The sequence below is a fragment of the Nannospalax galili genome, unplaced genomic scaffold (assembly GCF_000622305.1).
Source record: "Nannospalax galili isolate Female #2095 unplaced genomic scaffold, S.galili_v1.0 scaffold2146, whole genome shotgun sequence".
NCBI lineage: Eukaryota > Metazoa > Chordata > Mammalia > Rodentia > Spalacidae > Nannospalax > Nannospalax galili.
Genome location: NW_008355271.1, coordinates 201563 through 218572, shown reverse-complemented (window position 1 = coordinate 218572; position 17010 = coordinate 201563). Strand labels below are relative to the sequence as shown.

General features: G+C 37.4%; 1 pseudogene; it reads left to right on the top strand.

Annotated features, from left to right (window-relative positions):
• Positions 1-16585: 16585 nt before the first annotated feature.
• LOC115067567 lies at positions 16586-16726 on the top strand (annotated as a pseudogene).
• The last annotated feature ends 284 nt before the right edge of the window (positions 16727-17010 follow it).

The window sequence follows — 17010 nt, the reverse complement described above, 5'->3', positions numbered from 1 at the left end:
CATCTCTCAAAATGTCCTGTAATTGTGGTGGGTCACCTGTCCTCTTGATCAAGGAGGCCGAGGAGACCCCACCAGATGGACTTGAACCAGTGTCCAGTCTACAAAGAGGAGGGTCAACAGAGAGGAATCATTTTCTCCATGCTTCCAAGCAAAGCCAACCATGGTTGAGCAGGACCTTTGATTTATCTTCACATAGAACTGGTAAAAGATAGGAGCCAGGGGCTCTTCCCAAGCCCATGTGACCCCTGAGGAACAGATCCTCAAACTACCTTAAGAGCAAAAATAAATTGGTTTATCTGGGCCAATTATAGGGTCTTAAACATCCCAAAGGAAAGCATAACCAAAGATTAAAGGGGTTAATATAATTTTTTGAGTCCATATGCATAGCTAAAGGCTACATGACAAGCAACAATGCCAGATAGGAGATACCTTCTTTTGAGTTGTTGGCCAGCATGGCCAAAGGGACTCCCAGATAGTAACCCAGCATAGAACTGGGAAAATGAACAGCAGACCCCAACCTTATCTAAAGGAATATTGACAACTGATTGCTACTGGATGAGGAATAGCTGACCTACCTAAAACAAAGACCTCTAGATAGGCTGACTAGATTCACCAAATGGACAAGTAGTGGGGAACAGCTGGGGTACCAACAACACAGCAGACAGGAGCAGGGATAACAGAGTACAAGGGTTCTAGTGGGGGGAGGGAGGCCATAGGAGGGTGCCATCTGAGAAGTGGGTGTATAGTTGAATAAGATGATTTGGAATGTTCTGTGTGATATACACACAAAAAAACCCCAGCAAATTTTTAAAAAATGTATTATATTTGAGGAGGAAGTATAAAAATTTATGCCATGTTAATTAGTAGAGGTGATAAACATTACCATTGAAATCTACTCAATGACTTTATAGACATACACAGGTGCCAAGGACCCTAGTGCAACTGATTATAACTAGTAATAATCAGATAAGCAGAGATTAGAGATATGTGCACCAACATCTCAGTGTTATTAGCAAAAACAATGAGTCTTTCTGTAAGAAACAGTATATTTTAAAATGAAATGGAGATCCTTTTTAAAGGTTAAATACTCATTCAATTTTATGTCTTACTGGGCTTATACTGTGTTCAATATTTTATAACTGTGTTAGTTCAGCTATGAACCTAAAAAATTTAAAGCCACTCTTGAAAGAGATATAGTCTTGATCTGGAGTATGTTACTGAATAAGTTAAAGCTGTAATGAAATGCTTCTTATAAAAAAAGAAAGAAAGAAAGAAGGAAAGAAAGAAGAAAAGAAAAAAAGAAAGAAAGAAAATAGTACAAACACAGTAATAGGTTAAGGAAAATACCTCTAACTGTTTGAGTTTTGTGAGGTGTCCAGAGGGGAGACTAGCTAACTGTTCAAGGCTTAGGATTCAGAAGATGGAAGTTGTGAAAATAAACAATGGGAAACACCATGGCGGAGAAGGTTTAGGACAACGGTCTCATGTATGAACCACACTGCTGATGGTGCTGATGGTGTTCCATGGAATGGTACAGCACACAGTACAATCTGTCCAATGAACATGGAACCCCTTGGCACTGCACAGCACAGAGTGGACATTCCAGTAAAGTTTCAGAGTGGAAGGAAAGCAGAAGAACAAGCATTAAGGAGAATGGGGAACAATGTTTTCATTAGAAAACTTGAAATCCACTTCTCAGTAAGCATGTCTTAGAGTAAATATGCATAAGTACTTTTACTCCTCCAGATTGTGAAGTCGTGTCTTGTCCAGTGCTATGGTTTAAACAGACATTCTTGCAATGGATAATAAAATGGTGATCCTGTGTAAACAAGAAAGGGGGAGTGTGGCTACCTTCTAATCAGCACATTGCTGTGAGGAGATTGAGCAGATAAACTTTAGTGAGGGTTTCATGTAACTATGAGTTGAATAAAAAGGCAGGTAGACTAGTCACAAGGGAGAGAAAATGTTCACCTACAGGAAGGGAGGTAGTAATATGCTTTTAATATGATCTCATCCAAATAATATTTGTGGGCTGCTTTAGCATTCATTTCAACTGTCCATCTTAATCAATGCACATTTAATGGATTAGCATTTATAAAAAATAACACACCTACATGTAGAGCTTCTTTGCTTTTCTTTCTGAAAATATTTTTGCTCAAGTTATAGTCTCACTTTCAACTTTTCTTGGTATCTTCCACATACTCATGTTTGTCATTTTCCACATTTTCATTCTGATTTCTTGAGTCTACTTATTTGATTTGAATCCCATGTCCTCTAAGGTTCCCTGATGCTTATACATTTCTACACAAAAGAAACATTGATCACAGCACTTTCATTGGCCTTTTCGTTGAAAGTCTGTTTTCCCCCTTCCATTAGACTGTATACGCTAATCTTTATTAGTTATTCTGTTCCCACTACCTGGTACAAAACACATGTGCAATGGATCTTGAGAAAATTAATTAAAAGAAAAACAAATAATATGCTCAAGTGAAGGGTGAAATCTTTGATACAAGTTTTTAGTATTAACAAGGACACAATAACCGTAAGGAACGATGATGTTGAAAATAACATACTTTCCTGACTGCATCAGTTGTCATTTAAGAGCAATAAACAATTCTCAAGAAAATCCTTCTGAGAAAATACTTTGGTTGTCCAAGAATGGGGAGGAGCTACCCACCGGAGTTTGAGATGTGCACAGTGACTGTCTTTTTCCACAAAGAGTGAGCCAACTCTGGAGATCTATGAGTTCTGTCATTGATTCTTTGTTATTCTTGTTCTTGAAATTTTATTTTCATTACAAGTGTCTGAGACTATATAAATCAAAGAAGAGTAAAACTTAAACAATTCCAGGAAGGGACTCACAACGTATACTTAATTGTTAAACCTATTTTAAATCTTGCAAAACTCTTAGCTTTCCTAAGACACTGATGTAGTGTTTATTTCTTTGGGCCAATATTGGTGCATGTCAGCTTACTTGGCACTACCTCAAGATTCTTTTTGAGGGTGAGCAGACATTTCTCTGTTTGACATTGATTTAAGAAGCTTTATTTACCACGAGTAGTTATTTGCTATTGATTTTTACTTCCAAGGTTTTTTTCTGATTTAAGAACAGCAAACTTAAAAAGTGATCAAAAGTGATCAAGCTACTTAAAGTCCTAGAACCTTGCTCTGCTTCAAACTCCATCCACTCAGTTTAATTTGCTTTACTGACATAACAGTAACATGCAATGAAAATCAACAATTTCTAAGTGCACAATTAAATGAGTTTTGAAAACTATATACTTTCATGTGTATATATTTCCTTATGCTACTTTGTAGGCCCTGTCCTTCCCGATCCCCTACTCAGTCTTTGACAGCTCCAATTTTTCTCAATCACCAAGCATTTGCTTTTCCTAGTAATATCTTCTAATGGTCTAATGGTCTAATGGTCTATATTTGGCTTCAGTCACTTAGCTAAGCACTTTTAGATTCATGTGTCTATTTTGTACAGGTGCTTTGGATTCTTTTTATTAGAATTATAGTGAAATACTCATGAATACACATCATAGTCTGTTTACCTCTGATGGATATTTGGGCATGATGACTATCATAAACAATCATTTAAAACATATTTGTGGTATGTTTCTAATGATCTTGAATGAGTAGTTAAAAGTAAGATTTCTGATTTGGAGATATAATAGCTTGTATGTCGAAGGCATTTGATTTTATTTCCAGAATCTTAAAAGAAGGGAGAGGGGACAGGATTGGTGAATTTTATGGTACTTATATACTTCCAAAGTGATTGGTCCATTTCTCATTCCTACCAACGATTTATGAGAAGTCTACCAAAAAATTAAAATAGTACATTATGACATAAAGGGCCTTGACTCATGTCTGACAAAGAGAAAAAAACAATAAATTATTTTTTTGTGATTTATCTCTTTTATAGGTTGATTTTTATTCTGGTTATGGGTCATATTTCACTGCATCTTCAAATTCCTGCATTCTTTAAGTTTACCTTCATTCAGTTAAACAGGAAGACTGACTGGATAACAGGGCAAATGGTAACTGAGCAGTGCACAATTAAATGATGTCAGCTTTACTCTCCTCATTGCTGGATTCTGTTGTGTTCCTTAAAGAGCATTGTTTACTTGACATTTTTATGACATACTGTCAGCTTTGTTGCAGTGGACCCTTGGATGTCTTCAGACTAAGGCCAACATAAATCGATTCAAGGTGATAGTCTATTGAGGGTTCAATATAGTGTCCCAGAAATTATGACTTCTATTCTGTTCTTTTTCAAGGGAACAGAAACTATTTCCAGATCTGTTTGGATTACCGCTTCACACTATTTTTGTCTGTTTCGTTACCCCACTCCCAGAGTTTGGCAGTTTCCTTTTATATAAGCCAAAGGTAAGTACTCAGTCAATGATGGTGTTAGACTGAGTTCCCTAAAGAAACAGAACTGATAAAATGGTCCCACCACACTGGAGAGGCTGAGAATCCAGTAGTTGCTCAGTCCAAAGAGGCTGGATGTCTCATCAGTCCCAATCTGGCTCTGAAGGCCTAATGGTTCCTGGAGATCTGCTAGTCTTCAGTTATATTGGAATTGGAAGATTTGGTCACAACGTAAGACAAATTCACCAATGAGAGAGGAGGCAACAGGCAAAAAACAAGAGCTCCCTTCTGCCATGGCTTTTTAGGTGGGCTGCCATCAGAAGGTAACATCCGTATTAAGGGTGGGTCTTCCAGCTTCAGATGATCCAATGAGGGTCTCTCTCATTTCAGTTAATCCCAGATCTAGTCAAGTTGACACCCAGGATTAGCCATCACAATGACTGAGCTCCTTCACCATAACCTCTGCCCAGAGATCTCTGAAATTCTTATTCTATGTAGTTTCCTCCTCTTTGTCCCACAAATTCAAGCTGGTTTGGCTTTTCAGAATTCCAATTTCAGTCTTTACAACTCTGTAAGATGTGTGGGTTCTGTTTGTGCATCTCACTAGCTCACTGCCACCTGGGAATCACCTATAATCATCCAACTCAGATGGTTGTAGCAGCTGCCTCATTAGTTTTTCTCCTCTCATTAAATTCATGTTCCTGATGCTTGTAAATGCTGGAGTGGTGATTATCTAGGAGAGGAGGGTGTTGGGTGAGGCTCTGATTTCCTAGTTGCCTGTGAAAGCAAAATGAGCCTGTTGCTGTTACTTCACTCAACGGCACAGTGGACACTCCTCCATTTCACTTTTGGGTAAAAACAAACAACAAATGCAAAGGAAGAAACACATGCCACTTATGAAATTATGCAGTGAGTTAGGAGTAATAACCACATTAACAGTAGCATCTTCATTACAGTAGAATACGCCTTTCTGATATTTACAAATAGCTCCTTGAACAGTTTTTTTTTAAGTGTTCACCTCTTTGTTGAATTTCTCAGTGAAGATTAGAATCGCATCTGTTTATATTTCGGTATACTTGTCAGCCTTTATCTCTTTCCAGATACTTTAATTAATAAATTTTGACTGGTTATAATTTTGATATGCAACTGCTTTTTTCTCGTAACCCATCCTCTTTAATTGACTATTATATAATAGTCAAAATTTCCACAATTTTTAGCCTTTAAAAATGGAATTCAATCCTAGAATAAACGAAGAAAAACCATTTGGCTCATGCTGACATTTTTGTCTTGATTCATTCCATTGCGTTTTCTCCACAATCACACTGCTGTATTTTCTTTTATTACATCTAACAGTTTTCTTGTTCAGGCCATCTACATATTTGCTTTGAACTTGATACAATGCTTTAATCACTGGATGGATTTGGAGATGGACTGTCTGCATTGCCTCTCCAAAGTCTCTTTTAGAGATTTCATTCAAGAAGTAGAAAGCCTCAGTGTTTCACTGCTTTCTTTGCCATGGTAATTACAGAAAGAACCTGTTGAAGGGGAATTCGGATAACTGGAAAAAGTGAGTTTATGACTCTAAACAATGTATCAACTCTAAACAAGTCAGGGACTTTAGAGGTGAAAGACAAAAACTTCCTGTGAAACTTTTATTTCTGCTCTTTAAATTGGAATTTTCTATTCTTTCTCTTCTGTGTGCCCCTAAGATCACTAAGATAGTATTCATAGAGAACAAAATAAGAATATAACTAATGTACAATTTAAAAAATATTTCCAGTTCCGGTGCTGGAGAGATGCGCAGCGGTTAAGAGCTGACTGCTCTTGCAGAGGACCCACGTTCAATTCCCAGCACCCACATGGCAGCTACAAACCATTCTTAACCTCAGTTCCAGGGGAATCTGACACCCTCTTCTGACCTCAACAGCATTGCACAATATGGGTGCACTCACATACATGCAGGCAATACACTCATAGACATAAAATAAAAATAATAAATAAAATATTTAAAAATTATTTCCAATTCCAAACATTTGAATCAGAAATATATTTTCTAAAAATCTCCACTTAAATTGAAGTAATATCCTTTACTATATTGTTAAAGAAAAATTAACCACAAAATTCAATGATTTGATAAATATAGTGCTTAAAGTAAACCAAATAAAGATACAAATTAGAACAGAAAACACAGAAAATTCATGTGTATAAAATTGTGATTTAAGACAGATTTGTTTTTGCAAGTCAGTAAATCAAAGACAAAAAATTCTGTATACTTAGTGGTACAATTAACTGTCCATATAGAACAGAATAACTCAAAAACTTAACTCACAATATGCATAAAAATAAACACCTAGACCTATTACAATATAAACATAAAAATCAAAGTGTTAAAGCAGTTTTACAAGTTGGAAGACTTCATTATTGTTTGGGAATAGAAGAGAGTGAACAAAATATCACACAGATACAAACACACACAGCATGAAGCATGAAAGAAAATTTCAATTAATTTTATACTAAATTACAGATTTAAGAAAGAGCAACAAAATAAAAAACTGAGCAAATAAACAAATGATTTATAAAGTCACAACAGACAAGAAAGTCAATAAACCTAAATAAGTAGCCTACTAACATCCAGACTCTAACACTTAACACTAAGTTTAAAAAAACTCCAACAACACAAGTTACATGAAAACCAGCACATTTCACATTATAAAATTATGACGAGAAACATCCCATCTCCCCTCCTAACATAGTCACTGGCCCACTCCTTGTCTTGGCACCCCAGACCTCTGGACTGCCCTCTTGGCCCAGACTTCCCATTCCTTCCTGATTCTTTGCACCTACACCAACTGATTTCCACAGTCTATTCACCTGGCACCGTCAAAGCCTGATCCCTCCCCACCTCACCTTTGCACCTGAGACCCGTCTTAATCTCTGACTGTCCAAGGTCCAACCTGCCTGGGATTCCTGAGACCAGCCTCCTTCCCTCACTGTCCTAGAGTCCTGAATCCTACCTCTACTTAGCAAGCCTCCCAAATTATTCTTTGCCTGCTGATCAGAGGCATCCAGACCTTAAGAGGAAGTCTGAGAGCATCTGATCCTCAATTGACTTGAGTCTCTGTGGGCAAGACTAAAGCCATCTGGCCCCTCCAATATAAAATCAAAAGACAGAACCTGAAGCCTAGACAACCAGCTTTATATGCCCAACAAATAAACAACAAAGGCTCATTAAGTTTGCAAAGAAAAGCAGACCTATACTCAACAAAGGAAGGCTACAAAAGAAATCCACATGTCAAAATCACAGCAAAAATATAATAACATGAAAAACCCAAATGATATATCCTGACCAAGTACCAACAGTACTGTAAAGGAGTACAATGAGAATCCCCTAGAGATAACAAACAACATTGAATTCAAAAGAACAATTATAAGCATTAAAAAATCAGAAAGAACACAAATAAATGGCATAATATTGCACCTCAAGACCCTTGAAAAGCAAAAACAAATGAATCCCAAATCCAGCAGACAAGAACCAATAACAAAAATCAGAGCAGAAATTAGTGAAATAGAAACAAAAAGACAATACAAACACTCAATGAATACAAGAGCTGCTTCTTGGAAAAGATAAACAAGATTGACAGAAACTTAGCCCAGTTAACCAAAAGAAAGAAAGAGCACCTTCAAATGAACAAAATCAGAGATGAAAAGGGAAACAGCACAACAGACTAAATTTGAAAACCTAAAAGAAATGGACAGGTATCTAAAATCACAGGATTCATCAAAACTAAACCAAGAAGAGATCAGGAGCTTAAATAGGCCCATAACTCATAAGGAAATTGAAGGACAAAACCCCCCAACTAAAAAAGCCCAGGACCAAATGGACTTACAGCAGAATTCTACCAGAAATTTAAAGGAGGTCTATATCCAATACTACTTAATTTATTTGAAAAGATAGAATCAGAGGGAGTACTTCCAAATTCCTTTTATCAAGCAAGCATCACTCTAATACCAAAAGCAGGTAAAGATACAACCAAAAAAGAAAATTATAGAGTCATATCCTTAATGAACATAGATGCAAAAATTCTCAACAAAATACTTGCAAAATGAATACAGACACACATCAAAAAGGTCATCCAAAATGATCAAGTTGGCTTTATTCCAGAGATGCAGTGATGGTACAATATACATAAGTCAATAAACATCATAAATCATATAAATGGACTCAAGAAAGAACCACATGGCCATCTCAATAGATGCAGAGAAGGACTTTGACAAAATTCAATGTGCGTTTATGTTGAAAGTCCTAGAGGGAATTGGACTGGAGGGAACGTACTTCAACATATAAAACTATGTATCACAAGCCCACAGCCAGCATCATTCTAAATGGAGAAAAACTGGAAGCATTCCCATTAAAATCAGGAACCAGACAAGGCTGTCCACTATCTCAGTCCTTTTTAAGATAGTGCTTGAAACTCTTGCAATAGCAATAGGATAAGAGAAGGAAATTAAAGGAGTAATAATTGGAAAAGAAGAGATGAAATTATCTCTTTTTGCAGATGAGATGATATAGCTAGGAGACCCAAAAAATTCCTCCAAAAAATTCCAAGAAATAATTAACACTTTCAGTAAAGTGGTATTTTACAAAATTAATCTATAAAAGTCTGTAGCCTTTCTATATACCAATAACAAGCAATCAAAGAAAAAGTATGTGGAAACACTCCCTTTCACAATGGCCTCAAAAAAAAAAAAATCTCGCAATAAACCTGACCAAACACATTAAAGACCTCTACAATGAAAAATTTAAATGTTTAAAGAAAGAGATTGAGGAAGACACCAGAAGAAGAAAGGACCTCCCACCCATGCTCATTGATCGGAAGAAATAATATTGTGAAAATTGCCAACCTACCAAAAGTCATATAGATTCAATGCAATTCCAATCTAAATCTTTGTGACATTCCTCACAGAACTGAAAAAAAGAATCTTAAGATTCATATGGAAGCATAAAAGACCTCAGATAGCCAAAGCAACCCTGAGCACTAAGAGCAGTGCTGGGGGGATTACTATACTAGATATTAAACTATATTATAGAGCTATACTCATAAAAACATGGTACTAGCATAAAAACAGACCTGCAGATGAATGGAACAAATTTGAAGACTCAAATATGAGTACGTGCAATTTCAGCCTCTTGATATTTGACGAAGGGGCCAAGTACATTCACTGGAGAAAAGACAGCATGTTCAGCAAATGGTTCTGGCAAAACTGGATCTCCACCTGTAGAAGAATGAAACTAAACCCCTATCTTTCACCTTGAACAAAAGTCAACACCAAATGGATCAAAGACCTCAATGTGAAACCCGAAACTCTGAAACTGTTAGAAGGAAACACTGGCAATAACATACAAGATAAAGGTGAAGGAAAGGATTTTCTAAACCAGACATCAATTGCTCAGGAAACAAGGTCAAGATGAAGAAATGGGACCTCATTAAACGAAAGCACTTCTGTACATAAAAAGCTTCTGTACAGCAAAAGAAACAACCAAGAAAGTAAAGAGAAAACCCACAGAATGGGAAAAAATCTTCACCAGTGATACATCTGACAGAGGTTTAACATCCAGAATATATAAAGAACTCAAAAAACAGCGAATCAAGAAAGCAAGTAACCCAATTAAAAGATGGGCTAAGGAGATGAACAGATTGTTCTCAAAAGAAGAAAGAAAGATGTCTAAGAAGCATCTTAAAAGATATTCAACATCATTGGTAATTAGGGAAATGCAATTTAAAACCACTTTAAGATTTCATCTTAACCCAGTCAGACTGGATAAAATCAAAGAACAAATGATACCAAATATTGGAGAGGATGTGGGGAAAGGGGAACTCTCATCCATTGCTGGTGGGTTTGGAAACTTGTGTGACCCCTATGGAACACAGTGTGGAGAACTCTTAAAAAACTAAAAATGAACCTACTCTTTGACCCAGTTATACCATTGCTTGGTATATACCCAAAGAACTCATCCTATTGAAGAGACACTTGTACATCCATGTTTGTTGCTGCTTTTTTCACAATTGCTAAGAGATGGAAGTGACCTAAGTGTCCCTCAACTGATGAGTGGTTAACAAAAATGTGGTATATTTACACAATGGAGTTCTCTTCAGCAGTAAAGAAAGATGAAATCATGAAATTTCCAGGTAAATAGATGGAACTAGAAACTGTTATACTAAGTGAAGTATACAGACTCAGAAAAACAAACAACGTATGTTCTCCTTCATGTAGGATCCTAGGACCAATTCCTCATAAGTATGTATCCAGCATAACTACAGGAACCAGAATAATGAAAAGGATCCAGAGAGGTAAAGGAAATTAAATAATCTGTGAGAGAAGGACAGTAGGAAACAAGTGTTATAAAGGGAGATATGGATAAAAATTGGGTTAGTTTAAGGAGGGGGGAAGGTATACAAGGAACCTAGTGGATAAAGGAAAAGAAGGAGCTCAAGAGACGTAGGACCATAGGAGAAGGGTATTATTAATGGAGAAAGGGGGAAAATGGGAGCACCTTAATTGGGGAAACCATGATGGAAAGGTTAGACAATGTGAGAGATAAATAATGCCTAGCTAGTTTTAAAAACCAGAGGGAACCATATTAGTCCAACTTGCCTTCCTAGGTCAACTAGTTCCAGGGGACTATGAGCATCTCTCAAAGTGTCCTGTAATTGTAGTGGGTCACCTGTTCTCTTGAGCAAGGAGGCCAAGGAGACACCACCAGATGGACTTGAACCAGTGTCCAGTCTACAAAGAGGAGGGTCAACACAGAGGAATCATTTCCTCCATGCTTCTAAGCAAAGCCAGCCATGGTTGAGTCGGACCTTTGACTTATCTTTACATAGGCGGAACTGGTAAAAGAAAGGAGCCAGGGGCTCCTCCCAAGCCCATGTGATGCCTGAGGAACAGATCCTCAAATGGCTTTAAGAGTAAAACCTAAATTAGTTTATCTGGGCCAACTGTATGGCCTTCAACACCCAAAAGGAAAGTATAACCAAAGATTAAAGGGGCCAACATAATTTCATAAGAGTCCATATGTGTAGCTAAAGGCTACATAACAAGCAACAATGCCAGATAGGAGATTTCTTCTTTTGAATTGTTGGCCAGGGTGGCCAAAGGGACTCCCAGATAGTAACCCAGCATAGAACTGGGAAAATGAACAGCAGACCCCAATCTTATCTAAAGGAATATTGACAACTGATTGCTACTGGATGAGGAACAGCTGGCCTTCCTAAAACAAAGCCCTCTAGATAGGCTGATGAGTAGATTCACCAGATGAACAAGTAGTGGGCAACAGCTGGGGGTGCCAACAACACAGCAGACAGTAGCAGGGATAACAGAGTATAAGGGCTCTAGTGGGGGGAGGGAGGCTATGGGAGGGTGCCATCTGAGAACTGGGTATATAGTTGAATAAGATGATTTGGGATGTTCTATGTGATATATACACAATAAAAATCAACAAATTTAAAAAATGAATTATATTTGAGGAGGAAGCATAAAAATTTATATCATGTTAATTAGTAGAGGTGATAAACATTACCATTGAAATCTATCCGATGACTTTATAGACATACACAGGTGTCAAGGATCCGAGTGCAACTGATTATGGCTAGTAAAAATCAAATACATACAGATTAGACATGCATGCACCAATATCTCAGTGTTATTAGCAAAAATAATGAGTCTTTCTGTAAGAAACAGTATATTTTAAAATGAAATGGAGATCTTTTTTAAGGGTTAAAAGTTCATTCAATTTTGTGTCTTACAGGGCTTATACTGAGTTCTATATTGTATAACTGTATTAATTCAACAGCAAACCTAAAAATTTTATAGCCACTTTTGAATGAGATGTATCTTTTCTCTGGAAACTGTTATTATGTTAAAGCTGTAATGAAATGCTTCTTCTAAAAATAAATAAATAAATAAATAAATAAATAAATAAATCAGAGGAAACCATATTAGCCCAACAGCTTACTGACAAATTATACATATGTTAGCTGTACATGAGTCCATATGTATAGTTAAATGCTACATAACAAGAAACAGTGCCAGACAGGAGATACCTTTCTCTGAGTTGTTGACCAGGGTGGTCCAAGAGACTCCCATAATTACTCAGGCTATTGCCACAGCCCTAATGGCCACCCAGAACTAGAAGGTAAGACCCTATTGCTTTAAACAGAACATACTTCAGACAGGATTTGGAACAATAGTGCTGAAACTGACCTGAAATCACTTTTCCTGAAGGCAGCTCTCACAGCTTTGGTGAGCACTGTGAAGGTGCCAAGGAAAAACACCAATCAGTGGTCCAACACCAGCTTCAAGACCAAATACCCACATTAAAGGCCTGCGCAACATACAACATTGATGCAGTAGTGGCACTTTTACCTTGAGCTACTTTAATCAGCAGCTACCTAATTGGACTGAAAGCCCACTCAATGGGAGGAATCTCAAGTGTGGTACTGGAAACATAACCAAATAGATCTTAGAGATCTTAGAGAAAACCTCAAGACTATCACATCCATAGACTAATGTAATTTCTTGCTATGTGCAAAATATGTATCCTTATATTTACAGACAAATACCCTAGTCACCACTCATCAAAGAAGCTTACTTTTTGCCAGTTGGAGACTATTACCATGTACCAGTCATTGTCTATGAACTTCCCAGGCCTAAGCAGCACATTTACAATGAAACTTCTACACCTAAGACTCATGGACCATAGAACAGTGGTAATGAAGAAAACTTTGATGAATCTCTCAATTCTCATTAATGAAGATCCCTCATGCAACAGTGAGACAAGAACACAAAAGGTTTCAAACGTCCAAAACATAAACTTTTAAGAGTCTGCAGATTGCTGGTCCATGGGCAGGACTCCTATATTAAACTTTACCCACCTGGGGGTCAGGGACCATCACAGAATAGAGGGTAGAAAGAATGTAAGAGCCAGGGAGGAGTTGCATGACCATATAGAAAGAGAGTCCCACAAGCTCCTGGGTTCCTGCTCATATGAGTCTATGGCAATGGTGTCCATATACAGAAGTCTCATGCAAACTCAAGCAGACAAAATCCCAGCATAGAACTGGGGAAATGAAGATCAGACCCCACTCTTACCTGAGGAAATATTGACATCTGATTACCGCTGGGTGAGGAAGAGGTGATCTTTCTGAAACAAGAGATTCTAGATGGGCTGACTAGACCTTAGTGGATGCACTTGCACAGGGGAATGTCTGGGGACACTGACTTGACACATGGGCCTTAATATGGATAACAGACTATATTGGTTCCAGTGTGGGGACTGTGGGACCATGCCAGTGGGGATGGGAATATAAAGATGTTTAAGATTCTTTGAGATATTCTGTATAAAACATACAAAAATTCAATAAAAACAAAAAAGAAAATGAAAAAATAAGCAATAAATGTAGAAATTTAGAATAAAAGAAAAGAACTGTGATTGCAAGCCTTAAAGTACAAACTCAGGAAAGAGATCCACACATATCAGGAGTGCTAACTATGGAAATCAATAATTTTTTTAAAAAAGAGCAGGAAATTCCATGGAGGAGAATCAACTCTCTGAAAAGGTGCCAGGACAACTGGACATCTGTATGTTTTCTATTCAAGTCTGTCTTGACAGAGACATCATACCCTACACAAAAATTAGCTCAGAATGTACCATCACTTTTAAAAAATAAGAAAGTGACACAAATTAAAGACATAGAACTAAAAAGACAGAAAATGTGCATGTGAAAGGAAACTCAATATGTGTCATACAGATGAAAAGCACTACAAAACCATTCAGCATAGCTCAGATCTGAAACAGGACATGCCAAATGCTAGTGAGGATTCAGCAGCAGGGTCTCTTATTTCTAGATGGAATGAGAAATGCCTCAGCCACCTTGGAAGACAGCTTAGTACTTTGTTGCAAACCTGAACATGGACTTAACATATGACTCAGCAGTTGCATTCCAAAATTTCACTCAAGTGATTTGTAAACTTATGTCTTCAAATGTTTAGTGCATTTATTATGCATAGTTATACATATATAGTAACTTTTTCATAACTGCAAATCACTTAAAGCACTCATTAAGTGAATGGACAAATTGTGATATAACCGTTCAATGAAATATTATTCCCCAATGAAAAGGACTAACCAACAAACTACAGGCTTCTTTCTAAGTGAAAAAGGCACTTTTAGAAGAGTGCATGCGACATCATTCCATGCATACCATGTTCTGGAAAAGGAAAACTATAGATGGATAAAACTATGAGTGCTTGTCAGGAGTTGTGTAAGGGAAGATATTGACTATTTAAATGCCAGGGATTTTTTAAGGGGTAGGTTATTCTGTACAGTGCTGTAGTCATAGAAATACAATATTATGAATTTATCCAGCCCTATTGACCTTTGCACAATATAAAATAATATATGTAAAGTATGAAATGAAGAGGTGGCTCAGCAGGTAAGAGTACTGGCTGTATAAAGTTGAGGACCTGAGTTTGGATGTAAGCACCTAAGTAGAAAACCAGGCATGGCCGTGGGTACACTTGGAACCTTAGCACCATGGAAGATGGAGACAGGAGGATCACTGGTGCTGGCTGCTAGTGCAGACCCAGGTTCAGTGAGAAACTCTGTCTCAAGGGAGTAAGGTCATAGACTACAATGTCTGATGTCCTCCTCTGAGCTTTCCGTGTGAGCACTGGTATGTGCATGCCACACATGTGTACATACACCACACATGCCATATTCACACACATACATACACACAGACACTCTCACATTCACAAAATTAATGATAACATATGTATTAGATAATCAACTAGAATGTTTTATGATCCCAAGTGATTTGGAGTTTGTCTTAAAAGTTAGTATAATCAAAGGTTAAAATTATCAGTATATTTCTTAAAATAACCAAATTGACAGAAGAGGAGGATCTACAGTGGAGCTAGAGGAAGTGTCGGAAGTAACTAAAGGAAGGGTGAAGGGCCCCGCAAGCTTTGAATGCAGGAGGAGGGTTCTATCCCCTGTAGCAACAATGTGAACATTTCAACTACTTTAAATAGACCTTAAGCAGTACAAGAAGGGCAGGCATAAACTGCGAAGAAAACAAGAAAATTAAATTAGTCAAGATACTAATACAGTATGAAAATACTTATTCACACAATGGGACAACACAAAGATAATCCTTAATAAACTGCAAACCAGGAACTGAGAGCTGGGGCAGTGAGCCCTTTGTGCTTGCTCTCAGGCATCTAAAGGCTAGTGAGGGGAGGGGCAGAGGCTTCCAGGGGCTTTTGCCTCAGGGTGGTAAACTGTAAGATGCTCCTCCCAGCACATCAGCAGAACCCACCTCCACCCTTGCCAGGATTTTGTCTAGTTCAGTATTAACAACTGTATCTTTCAAAGGTCATAACAGAGGAAAACAAAACATGTGCCAACAGGCAACAGGGAATTTGTAACCTTCCCACAGTACTTGCGTGAACCTGTTTCACTCTATGCTGTTCTGTAATAGCCTAACATTTTAATGACCCAACTGAGAAAACAAATTATTTCCTACTGCATGACCTGACACATGAAATTAATGCTGGGCTGTGATATTTTAAGCTTTTAATTACATGTCCTGCCAACGATGAAATTTATTATGCTTTCCATGAAAGCTAATGTTTTCATAATGTTCTCCTCACAGTCAGCAATAGACTGAGAATTTTATGATACATCGTTGTTTCATTGTTCAGATTGAACCTTAATGGTATGCTTTTGATATTAAAGTTTAAAAGGTAGAGGTAAGACTTGTCTCTTTTTAATTTTTTTTTACTTATTTACTTATTTGATCTGTTTCGCTTGCACAAATATGTCAGTGTATGCATGCCATGCAATGCCCATTGAAGGTGTCAGATCTGCTGGAACTGGAATTATTGATTGTTGTTAGTCTTCATGTGATGCTGAGAACTGAACAGAGGTCCTCAGCAAGAGCATCCAATGTTTTTAAAACTTGAGCCATCTCCCCAGGCCAGGAACTTTCTCTCTTTCAAATGGTAATGTTTTGGCTGAAAATGAAGAAAAAGATAATACGAAGCACCATAAATGAAACTCAGTAAGCCTGCGGTAGGGTGCTCTGTACTCTACGGTTTCATTTCATTTTTCTCATTTTTCTTTCCTTTCAACAGACCGTAAATAATACCTACCTGAAAGCAAAGGGAAGGTGCCATAACTCTTCCATTAGACCTGGGATGTGCTGGCTCCTGAGATTTCCCCAAATGTGAGAAATCTGACTGCGTAATTTAGGGCAGTGGGGGACTACATTTGTACTCACCCCCTTTTTTTTAGAGGAAAAGTAAAGTAAATATAATGCAAACTGTCTAATAAAATTATTTTGATCTTAAAACACCTTTATTGAAGCATGTTGACCTATAATAAACTGTAGATGCTTAAAATGTAACCAAGTCTGGACATGTAAGTAAACCCAGGCAGTCACCTGCAAGTAAAGTCATGGATCAAGTGTCATTTGCAAAATTTACCCATGCATTGATGTATTTCCCACCTGAACTCTCCTAGTTCCAGGTAGTTTTCTTTTTTCTATCACGGCAACTTAGTTTGCATTT